We start from the raw sequence: 14,219 nt of genomic DNA on the forward strand, positions 1-14,219 counted from the left end.
GCCATTACTACATGGAACTCTATTCCACAGTACTACATAGTCATGACTATATGGAACTCTATTCCACAGTACTACATAGAACCATGACTACATGGAACTCTATTCCACAGTACTACATAGAGCCATGACTACATGGAACTCTATTCCACAGTACTACATAGAACCATGACTACATGGAACTCTATTCCACAGTACTACATAGAACCATGACTACATGGAACTCTATTCCACAGTACTACATAGAGCCATGACTACATGGAACTCTATTCCACAGTACTACATAGAGCCATGACTACATGGAACTCTATTCCACAGTACTACATAGAACCATGACTACATGGAACTCTATTCCACAGTACTACATAGAGCCATGACTACATGGAACTCTATTCCACAGTACTACATAGAGCCATGACTACATGGAACTCTATTCCACAGTACTACATAGAGCCATGACTACATGGAACTCTATTCCACACTACTGCATAGAGCCATGACTACATGGAACTCTATTCCACAGTACTACATAGAGTCTGCATTATACTACATGGAACTCTATTCCACAGTACTACATAGCCATGACTACATGGAACTCTATTCCACAGTACTACATAGAGTCAGGACTACATGGAACTCTATTCCACAGTACTACATAGAGCCATGACTACATGGAACTCTATTCCACAGTACTACATAGAGCCATGACTACATGGAACTCTATTCCACAGTACTACATAGAACCATGACTACATGGAACTCTATTCCACAGTACTACATAGAGCCATGACTACATGGAACTCTATTCCACAGTACTACATAGAGCCATGACTACATGGAACTCTATTCCACAGTACTACATAGAGCCATGACTACATGGAACTCTATTCCACAGTACTACATAGAGCCATGACTACATGGAACTCTATTCCACAGTACTACATAGAGCCATGACTACATGGAACTCTATTCCACAGTACTACATAGAGCCATGACTACATGGAACTCTATTCCACAGTACTACATAGAGCCATGACTACATGGAACTCCTATTCCACAGTACTACATAGAGCCATGACTACATGGAACTCTATTCCACAGTACTACATAGAGCCATGACTACATGGAACTCTATTCCACAGTACTACATAGAGCCATGACTACATGGAACTCTATCTATTCCACAGTACTACATAGAGCCATTACTACATGGAACTCTATTCCACAGTACTACATAGAGCCATGACTACATGGAACTCTATTCCACAGTACTACATAGAGCCATGACTACATGGAACTCTATTCCACAGTACTGCATAGAGCCATGACTACATGGAACTCTATTCCACAGTACTACATAGACATGACTACATGGAACTCTATTCCACAGTACTACATAGAGCCATGACTACATGGAACTCTATTCACAGTACTAGTAGACCATTACACATGAAAACTCCATTCCACAGTCTAGTCATGAACAGGAACTCTATTCCACAGTACTACATAGAGTCATGACTACATGGAACTCTATTCCACAGAACTAATAGAGCCATGACTACAAAACTCTAGGACAGAGTAACTGCTGCAGTAAAAACAGAGCCAAATCAAACTAATGGGGATCCTTACAGTGAAATGCTTCCCAGGAAGGCTAAACCCCAGGAAGAGTAGCTGCTGTCTTGCAGGAACAGATCCATAATAAACCCCAGGAAGAGTAGCTGCTGCCTTGACAGGAACTAATGGGGATCCATAATAAACCCCAGGAAAGAGTAGCTGCTGCCTTGACAGGAACTAATGGGGATCCATAATAAACCCCAGGAAGAGTAGCTGCTGCCTTGACAGAACTAACCCCAGGGGATCCAGGAAGAGTAGCTGCTGCCTTGACAGGAACTAATGGGGATCTGTAACCCCAGGAAGAGTAGCTGCTGCCTTGACAGGAACTAATGGGGATCCATAATAAACCCCAGGAAGAGTAGCTGCTGCCTTGCCAGGAACTAATGGGGATCCATAATAAACCCCAGGAAGAGTAGCTGCTGCCTTGGCAGGAACTAATGGGGATCCATAATAAACCCCAGGAAGAGTAGCTGCTGCCTTGGCAGGATCCATAATAAACTAGCTGCTGGGGATGAGGACCCATAATAAACCCCAGGAAGAGTAGCTGCTGCCTTGCCAGGAACTAATGGGGATCCATAATAAACCCCAGGAAGAGTAGCTGCTGCCTTGACAGGAACTAATGGGGATCCATAATAAACCCCAGGAAGAGTAGCTGCTGCCTTGGCAGGAACTAATGGGGATCCATAATAAACCCCAGGAAGAGTAGCTGCTGCCCTGGCAGGAACTAATGGGGATCCATAATAAATACAAATACACCAGAGGAATAGACAGCCTGCCCACATCAACTATAACTTAAGAGAGGAACACAGAGCTCCTCTGCTGGTCACTCTGGGGTATGGCATTAGTTCATTTCTGCACAGAACACACAGAGTTCCCCTGCAGGTCACTCTGGGGTATGGCATTAGTTCATTTCTGTTCAGAACACACATAGCTCCCCCTGCAGGTCACTCTGGGGTATTGACTGGGTATTGCAGGTCACTCTGGTTCATTTCTGTACAGAACACACAGAGCTCCCCCTGCAGGTCACTCTGGGGTATTGCAATGGTTCATTTCTAGAATCAAACACTTCCATTTCACAACAGGATGCTGAAAAAACGAGTCCAATGCATTTGTCTTACCAGGGTTATATTATTGGAACACCCTCCTATCTAGTGGCTCAACTAAAACCCTGCAAATTGTTTCAGTTTCTAGTTTGATTAGTCCTATGTACAGGACACACACATGGTAACAGGAAGTTATCTTTCCCTTTGGGGGGGGGGGGGGGGTTTGATATGTATGTCTCCAACTTCCTCACTCATGGTTCATTCAGGATGATCTGTCACCACGGTAACATCCACATAACCATGGTAACATCCATGTTTAGAAACATTCCATTCGTATTTATAGGATTTACAAAGTTGAGGTAGTCATTGGGTGCTATTTGTCCCAATACTTCCCGTCCCCTAAAATGTGTGTGTGTGGGGGGACTATTTACAACAAGCTGTCATTTCTAAATGGTTCACCTGATATGGATGAAAATGCACTCAAATTAAAGCTGACAGTCTGCACTTTAACCTCATAGTCCTTGTACCATTTCAAATCCCAAAGTTTTGGAGTACAGAGCCAGAACAACAACAAAGCGTGTCACTGTCCCAATACTTCTGGAGCTCACTGTGTATATTGATGGATAACACTTATGACTGAGGAGCTTTTAATTAAACTGTCTTACCGGATCAGAACCCAAAACACAAGCTTGTTGTCCTCCACTGTGTGTAAGGAACGTCATTTTAAACCTGAAAACACAGTTAAAACTATCATTCTGATCTCATAGATGGTCAGTCGTAGCTCCGTCTGTGAATTTGTGAGTGGTTCCAATTCCTCAGCTGTTGACATGAAAAAAAGAGGCCGGGTGGAGGCTTGCTTGTTGTTTCAATCCCAGAATGCACCTTTAAGACGGTATGAATCAAAGTTCACAAATTATAACAAAGACATTTTTCTGTTGTTGAAATAAAACAATAACTTGTATTTTATTTAGTCATTTTGAATCAAAAGATGAGTGTATGATTGTGAAATAAACAGTGCTGTGGTCTTGTATCAATATACACACATTATTAACACTATGTCTGCTTATAAAGCTCTTATAAACATTATTAGGTAGTTTATTTTATTAAATATATGAACTTAGAAATACTGATTGATAAACAGTTTATTTACTATTTATTTAATGGTTATAAACAGTTACCAGGTAGTGTCCCATAGGACCTATAGGGCTCTAGACCAGGGTAGGGCTCTAGACCAGGGACCAGGGTCCATAGGGCTCTAGACCAGGGTCCCAGGGTCCATAGGGCTCTAGACCAGGGTCCATACTAGATCAGGGTCCATAGGGCTCTAGACCAGGGTCCATAGGGCTCTAGACCAGGGTCCATAGGGCTCTAGACCAGGGTCCACAGGGCTCTAGACCAGGGTCCATAGGGCTCTAGACCAGGGTCCCAGGGTCCATAGGGCTCTAGACCAGGGTCCATAGACCAGGGCTCTAGACCAGGGTCCATAGGGCTCTAGACCAGGGTCCATAGGGGCTCTAGACCAGGGTCCAGGGCTCTAGACCAGGGTCCATAGGGCTCTAGACCAGGGTCCATAGGGCTCTAGACCAGGGTCCATAGGGCTCTAGACCAGGGTCCACAGACCAGGGTCCACAGGGCCTAGACCAGGGGTCCATAGGGCTCTAGACCAGGGTCCATAGGGCTCCTAGACCAGGGCTCTAGACCACAGGGCTCTAGACCAGGGTCCATAGTGCTCTGGTCTAAAGTAGTGCACTATATTGAGGATATGATACCATTTGGGATGCATCCCAGGTCAGTGTTTTCCTGATCACTCATCCTTTACATTGGAATAAAACATTCAGAGGCCATGGGAATGTCCCATTTCACCGCTTCACTTCAATCTAACAGCAAGTCAATGAGAATATAGTGAATATATACACATATCACAACCCCTGGTCTGAGCTTAAAACATCTTATTTGACAAGTGAGTTTATTTACAGAGATCATTCCTAGTGTCTTTGTTCACTGCTGTCCAGCTGCCCTGATTGAAATGACTGCTATTAGTTCACTAAATAATCTATATATTTTTATCAATACCTTCTCAACACTGACCACAAGAGGTTCAGAAAACACTAGGTCTAAGATCAGAAAACTCCATGTCTAGCAGGTCTAGGAAGGAGGCAGGTCTAGGAGCAGGTCTAAGATCAGAAAACTCCATGTCTCAGGTCAAGGAGCAGGTCTAAGATCAGAAACTCCATGTCTCAGGTCAAGGAGCAGGTCAAGGAGCAGGTCTAAGATCAGAAAACTCCATGTCTCAGGTCAAGGAGCAGGTCAAGGAGCAGGTCTAAGATCAGAAAACTCCATGTCTCAGGTCAAGGAGCAGGTCAAGGAGCAGGTCTAAGATCAGAAAACTCCATGTCTCCAGGTCAAGGAGCAGGTCAAGGAGCAGGTCTAAGATCAGAAAACTCCATGTCTCAGGTCAAGGAGCAGGTCAAGGAGCAGGTCTAAGATCAGAAAACTCCATGTCTCAGGTCAAGGAGCAGGTCTAGGAGCAGGTCTAAGATCAGAAAACTCCATGTCTCAGGTCAAGGAGCAGGTCTAAGATCAGAAAACGCCATGTCTCAGGTCTAGGAGCAGGTCAAGGAGCAGGTCTAGGAGCAGGTCAAGGAGCAGGTCTAGGAGCAGGTCTAGGGAGCAGGTCTAGGAGCAGGTCAAGGAGCAGGTCTAGGAGCAGGTCTAGGAGCAGGTCTAGGAGCAGGTCAAGGAGCAGGTCAAGGAGCAGGTCAAGGAGCAGGTCTAGGAGCAGGTCAAGGAGCAGGTCAAGGAGCAGGTCAGGAGCAGGTCTAGGAGCAGGTCTAGGAGCAGGTCTAGGAGCAGGTCAAGGAGCAGGTCAAGGAGCAGGTCTACGAGCAGGTCTAGGAGCAGGTCTACGAGCAGGTCACGAGCAGGTCTACGAGCAGGTCAGCTCCTCAGAGGGTTAGACAGGCACCGCTGTCACTTTCACAACTCCTGAAAAAGAGAAAGTCTAACATGGGAATTGGAGTTGATGACAACGTAATATATAAAAGACTGTAAATACCCAACTTGAAGCAACCACATATTTAGCCCTGGAGCACGTTCTGATTGGCCAGTGAGGGGGTCATGCCTCAACACACCTACAACACGTTCTGATTGGCCAGTGAGGGGGTCATGCCTCAACACACCTACAACACGTTCTGATTGGCCAGTGAGGGGGTCATGCCTCAACACACCTACAACACGTTCTGATTGGCCAGTGAGGGGGTCATGCCTCAACACACCTACAACACGTTCTGATTGGCCAGTGAGGGGGTCATGCCTCAACACACCTACAACACGTTCTGATTGGCCAGTGAGGGGGTCATGCCTCAACACACCTACAACACGTTCTGATTGGCCAGTGAGGGGTCATGCCTCAACACACCTACAACACGTTCTGATTGGCCAGTGAGGGGTCATGCCTCAACACACCTACAACACGTTCTGATTGGCCAGTGAGGGGTCATGCCTCAACACACCTACAACACGTTCTGATTGGCCAGTGAGGGGGTCATGCCTCAACACACCTACAACACGTTCTGATTGGCCAGTGAGGGTCATGCCTCAACACACCTACAACACGTTCTGATTGGCCAGTGAGGGGTCATGCCTCAACACACCTACAACACGTTCTGATTGGCCAGTGAGGGGTCATGCCTCAACACACCTACAACACGTTCTGATTGGCCAGTGAGGGTCATGCCTCAACACACCTACAACACATTCTGATTGGCCAGTGAGGGGTCATGCCTCAACACACCTACAACACGTTCTGATTGGCCAGTGAGGGGTCATGCCTCAACACACCTACAAACACGTTCTGATTGGCCAGTGGGGGTCATGCCTCAACACACCTACAACACGTTCTGATTGGCCATTGTGAGGGTCATGCCTCAACACACCTACAAACGTTCTGATTAGCTGAGGGTCATATTTCATGTCTTCCCCAGCGCTAAAGTATATTTACCACTGTGTGAAGCTTTGTAGATTTACAAATGTGTTAGCTGAGTATATTTACCATTGTGTTAGCTGAGTATATTTACCATTGTGTTAGCTGAGTATATTTACAAATGTGTTAGCTGAGTATATTTACCATTGTGTTAGCTGAGTATATTTTACCATTGTGCTGAGTATATTTTACCATTGTGAGTATATTTACAAATGTGTTAGCTGAGTATATTTACCATTGTGTTAGCTGAGTATATTTACCATTGTGTTAGCTGAGTATATTTACCATTGTGTTAGCTGAGTATATTTACCATTGTGTTAGCTGAGTATATTTACCATTGTGTTAGCTGAGTATATTTACCATTGTGTTAGCTGAGTATATTTACCATTGTTTGATATATTTACCATTGTGTTAGCTGAGTATATTTACCATTGTGATAGCTGAGTATATTTACCATTGTGTTAGCTGAGTATATTTACCATTGTGTTAGCTGAGTATATTTACCATTGTGATAGCTGAGTATATTTACCATTGTGTTAGCTGAGTATATTTACCATTGTGTTAGCTGAGTATATTTACCATTGTGTTAGCTGAGTATATTTACCATTGTGATAGCTGAGTATATTTACCATTGTGTTAAAGTATATATTTACCATTGTGATAGCTGAGTATATTTACCATTGTGTTAGCTGAGTATATTTACCATTGTGTTAGCTGAGTATATTTACCATTGTGATAGCTGAGTATATTTACCATTGTGTTAGCTGAGTATATTTACCATTGTGTTAGCTGAGTATATTTACCATTGTGATAGCTGAGTATATTTACCATTGTGTTAGCTGAGTATATTTACCATTGTGTTAGCTGAGTATATTTACCATTGTGTTAGCTGAGTATATTTACCATTGTGTTAGCTGAGTATATTTACCATTGTGTTAGCTGAGTATATTTACCATTGTGTTAGCTGAGTATATTTACCATTAGCTTTGTTAGTCTGAGAAATATAAGGATATAGTACTAGAAACATTCTGTTGGGTTTAGGATATAGTACTAGAAACATTCTGTTGGGTTTAGGATATAGTACTAGAAACCTGTTGGGTTTAGGATATAGTACTAGAAACATACTGTTGGATAGGGTTTAGGATATAGTACTAGAAACATACTGTTGGGTTTAGGATATAGTACTAGAAACATACTTTGTTTAGGATATAGTACTAGAAACATACGGGGTGGATGGGTTTAGGATATAGTACTAGAAACATACTGTTGGGTTTAGGTATAGTACTAGAAACATACTGTTGGGTTTAGGATATAGTACTAGAAACATACTGTTGGGTTTAGGATATAGTACTAGAAACATTCTGTTGGGTTTTTAGTACTAGAAACATACTGTTGGATAGGGTTTAGGTAGTACTAGAAACATTCTGTTGGGTTTAGGATATAGTACTAGAAACATTCTAGGGGTTAGGGTACTAGAAACATTCTGTTGGGTTTAGGATATAGTACTAGAAACATACTGTTGGGTTTAGGATATAGTACTAGAAACATTCTGTTGGGTTTAGGATATAGTACTAGAAACATTCTGTTGGGTTTAGGATATAGTACTAGAAACATACTGTTGGGTTTAGGATATAGTACTAGAAACATACTGTTGGGTTTAGGATATAGTACTAGAAACATACTGTTGGGTTTAGGATATAGTACTAGAAACATTCTGTTGGGTTTAGGATATAGTACTAGAAACATACTGTTGGGTTTAGGATATAGTACTAGAAACATTCTGTTGGGTTTAGGATATAGTACTAGAAACATACTGTTGGGTTTAGGATATAGTACTAGAAACATACTGTTGGGTTTAGGATATAGTACTAGAAACATTCTGTTGGGTTTAGGATATAGTACTAGAAACATACTGTTGGGTTTAGGATATAGTACTAGAAACATTCTGTTGGGTTTAGGATACTAGAAACATACTGTTGGGTTTAGGATATAGTAGAAACATTCTGTTGGGTTTAGGATATAGTACTAGAAACATACTGTTGGGTTTAGGATATAGTACTAGAAACATTCTGTTGGGTTTAGGATATAGTACTAGAAACATTCTGTTGGGTTTAGGGATATAGTACTAGAAACATTCTGTTGGGTTTAGGATATAGTACTAGAAACATACTGTTGGGTTTAGGATATAGTACTAGAAACATTCTGTTGGGTTTAGGATATAGTACTAGAAACATGTGTTGATAGGGGTTTAGGATATAGTACTAGAAACATTCTGTTGGGTTTAGGATATAGTACTAGAAACATACTGTTGGAGGGGTTTAGGATATAGTACTAGAAACATGTTGGGTTTAGGATATAGTACTAGAAACATACTGTTGGGTTTAGGATATAGTACTAGAAACATTCTGTTGGGTTTAGGATATAGTACTAGAAACATTCTGTTGGGTTTAGGATATAGTACTAGAACCATACTGTTGGATAGGGGTTTAGGATATAGTACTAGAAACATTCTGTTGGGTTTAGGATATAGTACTAGAAACATTCTGTTGGGTTTAGGATATAGTACTAGAAACATTCTGGGTTTTAGGATATAGTACTAGAAACATACTGTTGGATAGGGGTTTAGGATATAGTACTAGAAACATACTGTTGGATAGGGGTTTAGGATATAGTACTAGAAACATTCTGTTGGGTTTAGGATATAGTACTAGAAACATACTGTTGGGTTTAGGATATAGTACTAGAAACATACTGTTGGATAGGGGTTTAGGATATAGTACTAGAAACATACTGTTGGATAGGGGTTTAGGATATAGTACTAGAAACATACTGTTGGATAGGGGTTTAGGATATAGTACTAGAAACATACTGTTGGGTATAGGATATAGTACTAGAAACATACTGTTGGATTTAGGATATAGTACTAGAAACATACTGTTGGATTTAGGATATAGTACTAGAAACATTCTGTTGGGTTTAGGATATAGTACTAGAAACATTCTGTTGGGTTTAGGATATAGTACTAGAAACATTCTGTTGGGTTTAGGATATAGTACTAGAAACATACTGTTGGATATGGGTTTAGGATATAGTACTAGAAACATTATGTTGGGTTTAGGATATAGTACTAGAAACATTCTGTTGGGTTTAGGATATAGTACTAGAAACATACTGTTGGATAGGGGTTTAGGATATAGTACGAGAAACATACTGTTGGATAGGGGTTTAGGATATAGTACTAGAAACATACTTTTGGATAGGGGTTTAGGATATAGTACTAGAAACATACTGTTGGGTTTAGGATATAGTACTAGAAACATTCTGTTGGGTTTAGGATATAGTACTAGAAACATACTGTTGGGTTTAGGATATAGTACTAGAAACATTCTGTTGGATAGGGGTTTAGGATATAGTACTAGAAACATACTGTTGGGTTTAGGATATAGTACTAGAAACATACTGTTGGGTTTAGGATATAGTACTAGAAACATACTGTTGGATAGGGGTTTATGATATAGTACTAGAAACATTCTGTTGGGTTTAGGATATAGTACTAGAAACATTCTGTTGGGTTTAGGATATAGTACTAGAAACATACTGTTGGATAGGGGTTTAGGATATAGTACTATAAACATACTGTTGGGTTTAGGATATAGTACTAGAAACATACTGTTGGATAGGGGTTTAGGATATAGTACTAGAAACATACTGTTGGGTTTAGGATATAGTACTAGAAACATACTGTTGGGTTTAGGATATAGTACTAGAAACAACTGTTGGATAGGGGTTTTTCTAGAAACATTCTGTTGGGTTTAGGAATAGTACTAGAAACATTCTGTTGAAACTGATATAGTACTAGAAACACTGTTGGATAGGGGTTTAGGATATAGTACTAGCTGTTGGGTTTAGGACAGTACTAGAAACACTGTTGGGTAGAGGTTTTACTAGAAACTTCTCCAGGATATAGTACTAGAAACATGTCTGTTGGGTCAGGATATAGTACTAGAAACATACCATGGACAGGGTTTAGGATATAGTACTAGGCTGTAGGTTTAGATTATAGTACTAGAAACAAGAACAGGATATAGTACTAGGTACTGTTGGTCAGAAACATTCTGACAGGTTTTCTAGGTTCAGTAAAGTGTGTAGAAACAGTTCACCAGTTGCTCTGTGGCTCATACAGCAGGCACTGTGGGAAGAGGGTGTGACCTGCTCCACTAGACAGGACATGTCCGTCCGTCCCTCAGCTCCTGCATCTCACACAGACACGTAGGCCTCCAGGATATGTCCATGTGTCTCAGAGTGAAGTTCACACTGGGGAAGGAAGAACACACACACACACATCACACACACACACACACACACAGGCCTTATTACAAGATGGCACAGAGCTGGATTAAGCATTTTGCATCAATCTATATATACAAGAACCTGATGGTCACTTTGACAGAGCTCCAGGCCTCTGTATGGTCAGAACCTTCCAGAAGGACCCATCTCTGCAGCACTCCAGGCCTTTATGGTCAGACAGAAGCCCACTCTCAGGAAGGCACATGACAGCCCGTTTTAGTTTGTCAGACAGAAGCCCATCTCTGGTCACCACTCCAGGAACTCTTTGGTCAGACAGAAGCGTCAACTCTGGAGGAAACCAGGCACCATCCCTACAGAAGCATGGTTGGAAGCATCCAGACAGTGAAGCATGGTGGTGCATCCCTACAGTGAAGCATGGTTGGAAGCATCAGACAGTGAAGCATCTGGTTCCCTACAGGCCTGGAAGCATCCTACAGTGAAGCATGGTGGTGGCACATCCTACAGGAAAATCCCTACTGGTGGTGGCACCATCCCTATAGTCAAGCATGGTGGTGGAAGCATCCCTACCAAGCATCCCTACCTGGAAGCATCCCTAAGTGAACATGGTGGTGGAAGCATCCCTACAGTGAAGCATGGTGGTGGAAGCATCCCTACAGTGAAGCATGGTGGTGGCACCATCCCTACAGTGAAGCATGGTGGTGGCACCATCCCTACAGTGAAGCATGGTGGTGGAAGCATCCCTACAGTGAAGCATGGTGGTGGAAGCATCCCTACAGTGAAGCATGGTGGTGGAAGCATCCCTACAGTGAAGCATGGTGGTGGAAGCATCCCTACAGTGAAGCATGGTGGTGGCACCATCCCTACAGTGAAGCATGGTGGTGGAAGCATCCTGATGGGCAGATGTTTTTCAGCAGCAGGGATTGGGAGACGAGTCAGGATCGAGGGAAAGATGAACGGAGTAAAGTACAGAGAGATCCTTGATGAAAACCTGCTCCAGAGTGTTCAGAACCTCAGACTGGGGCAAAGGTCAGAGGACAATGACCTAAGAACACAGCCAAGACAACGCAGTAGTTACGGGACAAGTCTCTGGATGTCCGTGAGTGGCCCAGCCAGAATAGACAGGTATGTAAGTACAGGTATGTTACCTCTTCTCTATAGACAGGTATGTAGTACAGGTATGATACCTCTTCTCTATAGACAGGTATGTAGTACAGGTATGTAGTACAGGTATGTTACCTCTTCTCTCTATAACAGGTATGTAGTACAGGTATGTAGTACAGGTATGTTACCTCTTCTCTATAGACAGGTATGTAGTACAGGTATGTAGTACAGGTATGTTACCTCTTCTATAGACTATATAGACAGGTATGTAGTACAGGTATGTTACCTCTTCTCTATAGACAGGTATGTAGTACAGGTATGTTACCTCTTCTCTATAGACAGGTATGTAACATTTCACGAGATACCTCTTCTCTATAGACAGGTATTAGTACAGGTATGTTACCTCTTCTCTATAGACAGGTATGTAGTACAGGTATGTTACCTCTTCTCTATAGACAGGTATGTAGTACAGGTATGTTACCTCTTCTCTATAGACAGGTAACAGTACAGGTATGTTACCTCTTCTCTATAGACAGGTATGTAGTACAGGTATGTTACCTCTTCTCTATAAACAGGTATAGGTAGTACAGGTATACAGGTTACCTCTTCTCTATAGACAGGTATGTAAGTACAGGTATGTTACCTCTTCTCTATAACATTCCAGGTATGGTACAGGTATGTACAGTATGTAGTACAGGTATGATACCTCTTCTCTATAGACAGGTATGTAGTACAGGTATGTTACCTCTTCTCTATAGACAGGTATGTAGTACAGGTATGATACCTCTTCTCTATAGACAGGTATGTAGTACAGGTATGTTACCTCTTCTCTATAGACAGGTATGTAGTACAGGTATGTTACCTCTTCTCTATAGACAGGTATGTAGTACAGGTATGTTACCTCTTCTCTATAGACAGGTATGTAGTACAGGTATGTTACCTCTTCTCTATAGACAGGTATGTAGTACAGGTATGTTACCTCTTCTCTATAGACAGGTATGTAGTACAGGTATGTTACCTCTTCTCTATAGACAGGTATGTTACCTCTTCTCTATAGACAGGTATGGTACAGGTATGTTACCTCTTCTCTATAGACAGGTATGTAGTACAGGTATGTTACCTCTTCTCTATAGACAGGTATGTAGTACAGGTATGTTACCTCTTCTCTATAGACAGGTATGTAGTACAGGTATGTTACCTCTTCTCTATAGACAGGTATGTAGTACAGGTATGTTACCTCTTCTCTATAGACAGGTATGTAGTACAGGTATGTTACCTCTTCTCTATAGACAGGTATGTAGTACAGGTATGTTACCTCTTCTCTATAGACAGGTATGTAGTACAGGTATGATCTACAGGTTAAACAGGTATATAGACAGGTATGTAGTACACCTGATCCTCTATAGACAGGTATGTAGTACAGGTATATTACCTCTTCTCTATAGACCTGTATCCTACAGGTTGTGTACCTCTTCTCTATAGACAGGTATGTAGTACAGGTATGTTACCTCTTCTCTATAGACAGGTATGTAGTACAGGTATGTTACCTCTTCTCTATAGACAGGTATGTAGTACAGGTATGTTACCTCTTCTCTATAGACAGGTATGTAGTACAGGGGAGACGGAGGTTGTTACAGATTCTGTACAGAGTTCGGAACAGCGTCTGTCAGGTCGTCATCGTAGCACACTGGAACAAATGACAAATAAATACAGTTTATTACCATTAACATTCCACAGAGATCATTAACATTCCACAGAGATCATTAACATTCCACAGAGATCATTAACATTCTACAGAGATCATTAACATTCCACAGAGATCATTAACATACAGAGATCCACAGAGATCATTAACATTCCACATAGATCATTAACATTCCACAGAGATCATTAACATTCCACAGAGATCATTAACATTCCACAGAGATCATTAACATTCCACAGAGATCATTAACATTCCACAGAGATCATTAACATTAGATATTCTACAGAGATCATTAACATTCCACAGAGATCCTCATTAGATCATTAATATTCCACAGAGGTCATTAACATTTCATTAACGTAGATCATTAACATTCCACAGAGATCATTACAGGTTAACATTTAGAGATCATTAACATTCCACAGAGATCATTAACATTCTGCAGAGATCATTAACATTCCACAGAGAT

General features: G+C 41.6%; 3 long non-coding RNA genes across 54 annotated transcripts; 2 read left to right on the forward strand and 1 right to left on the reverse strand.

Annotated features, from left to right (window-relative positions):
• Nucleotides 1–4,619: 4,619 nt before the first annotated feature.
• On the forward strand, nt 4,620–5,640 carry LOC127928874 (uncharacterized). 50 transcript variants are annotated; one of them, XR_008132561.1, is made up of 7 exons: nt 4,628–4,766; nt 4,827–4,855; nt 4,896–5,001; nt 5,056–5,315; nt 5,353–5,436; nt 5,472–5,531; nt 5,579–5,640. It is a non-coding gene; the product is annotated as an uncharacterized LOC127928874 (long non-coding RNA). The 50 variants fall into 50 exon arrangements; XR_008132580.1 differs by having other exon boundaries at nt 5,353–5,412; nt 5,484–5,543; nt 5,579–5,632; XR_008132554.1 differs by having other exon boundaries at nt 5,353–5,448; nt 5,484–5,519; nt 5,579–5,626.
• A 6,421-nt stretch (nt 5,641–12,061) lies between these two features.
• Nucleotides 12,062–13,390, forward strand: LOC127928876 (uncharacterized). 3 transcript variants are annotated; one of them, XR_008132585.1, is made up of 4 exons: nt 12,062–12,158; nt 12,440–12,543; nt 12,743–12,820; nt 13,118–13,390. It is a non-coding gene; the product is annotated as an uncharacterized LOC127928876 (long non-coding RNA). The 3 variants fall into 3 exon arrangements; XR_008132584.1 differs by lacking the exon at nt 12,743–12,820 and adding an exon at nt 12,821–13,054; XR_008132586.1 differs by lacking the exon at nt 12,743–12,820 and adding an exon at nt 12,821–13,015.
• On the reverse strand, nt 12,062–13,700 carry LOC127928875 (uncharacterized). Its single transcript, XR_008132583.1, has 4 exons — nt 13,515–13,700; nt 12,752–13,063; nt 12,449–12,526; nt 12,062–12,128 (listed from the first exon to the last, which is right to left on the reverse strand). It is a non-coding gene; the product is annotated as an uncharacterized LOC127928875 (long non-coding RNA).
• Between the last annotated feature and the right edge of the window lie 519 nt (nt 13,701–14,219).

The sequence above is a fragment of the Oncorhynchus keta genome, unplaced genomic scaffold (assembly GCF_023373465.1).
Source record: "Oncorhynchus keta strain PuntledgeMale-10-30-2019 unplaced genomic scaffold, Oket_V2 Un_scaffold_4360_pilon_pilon, whole genome shotgun sequence".
In the NCBI taxonomy this organism is placed as follows: Eukaryota; Metazoa; Chordata; class Actinopteri; order Salmoniformes; family Salmonidae; genus Oncorhynchus; species Oncorhynchus keta.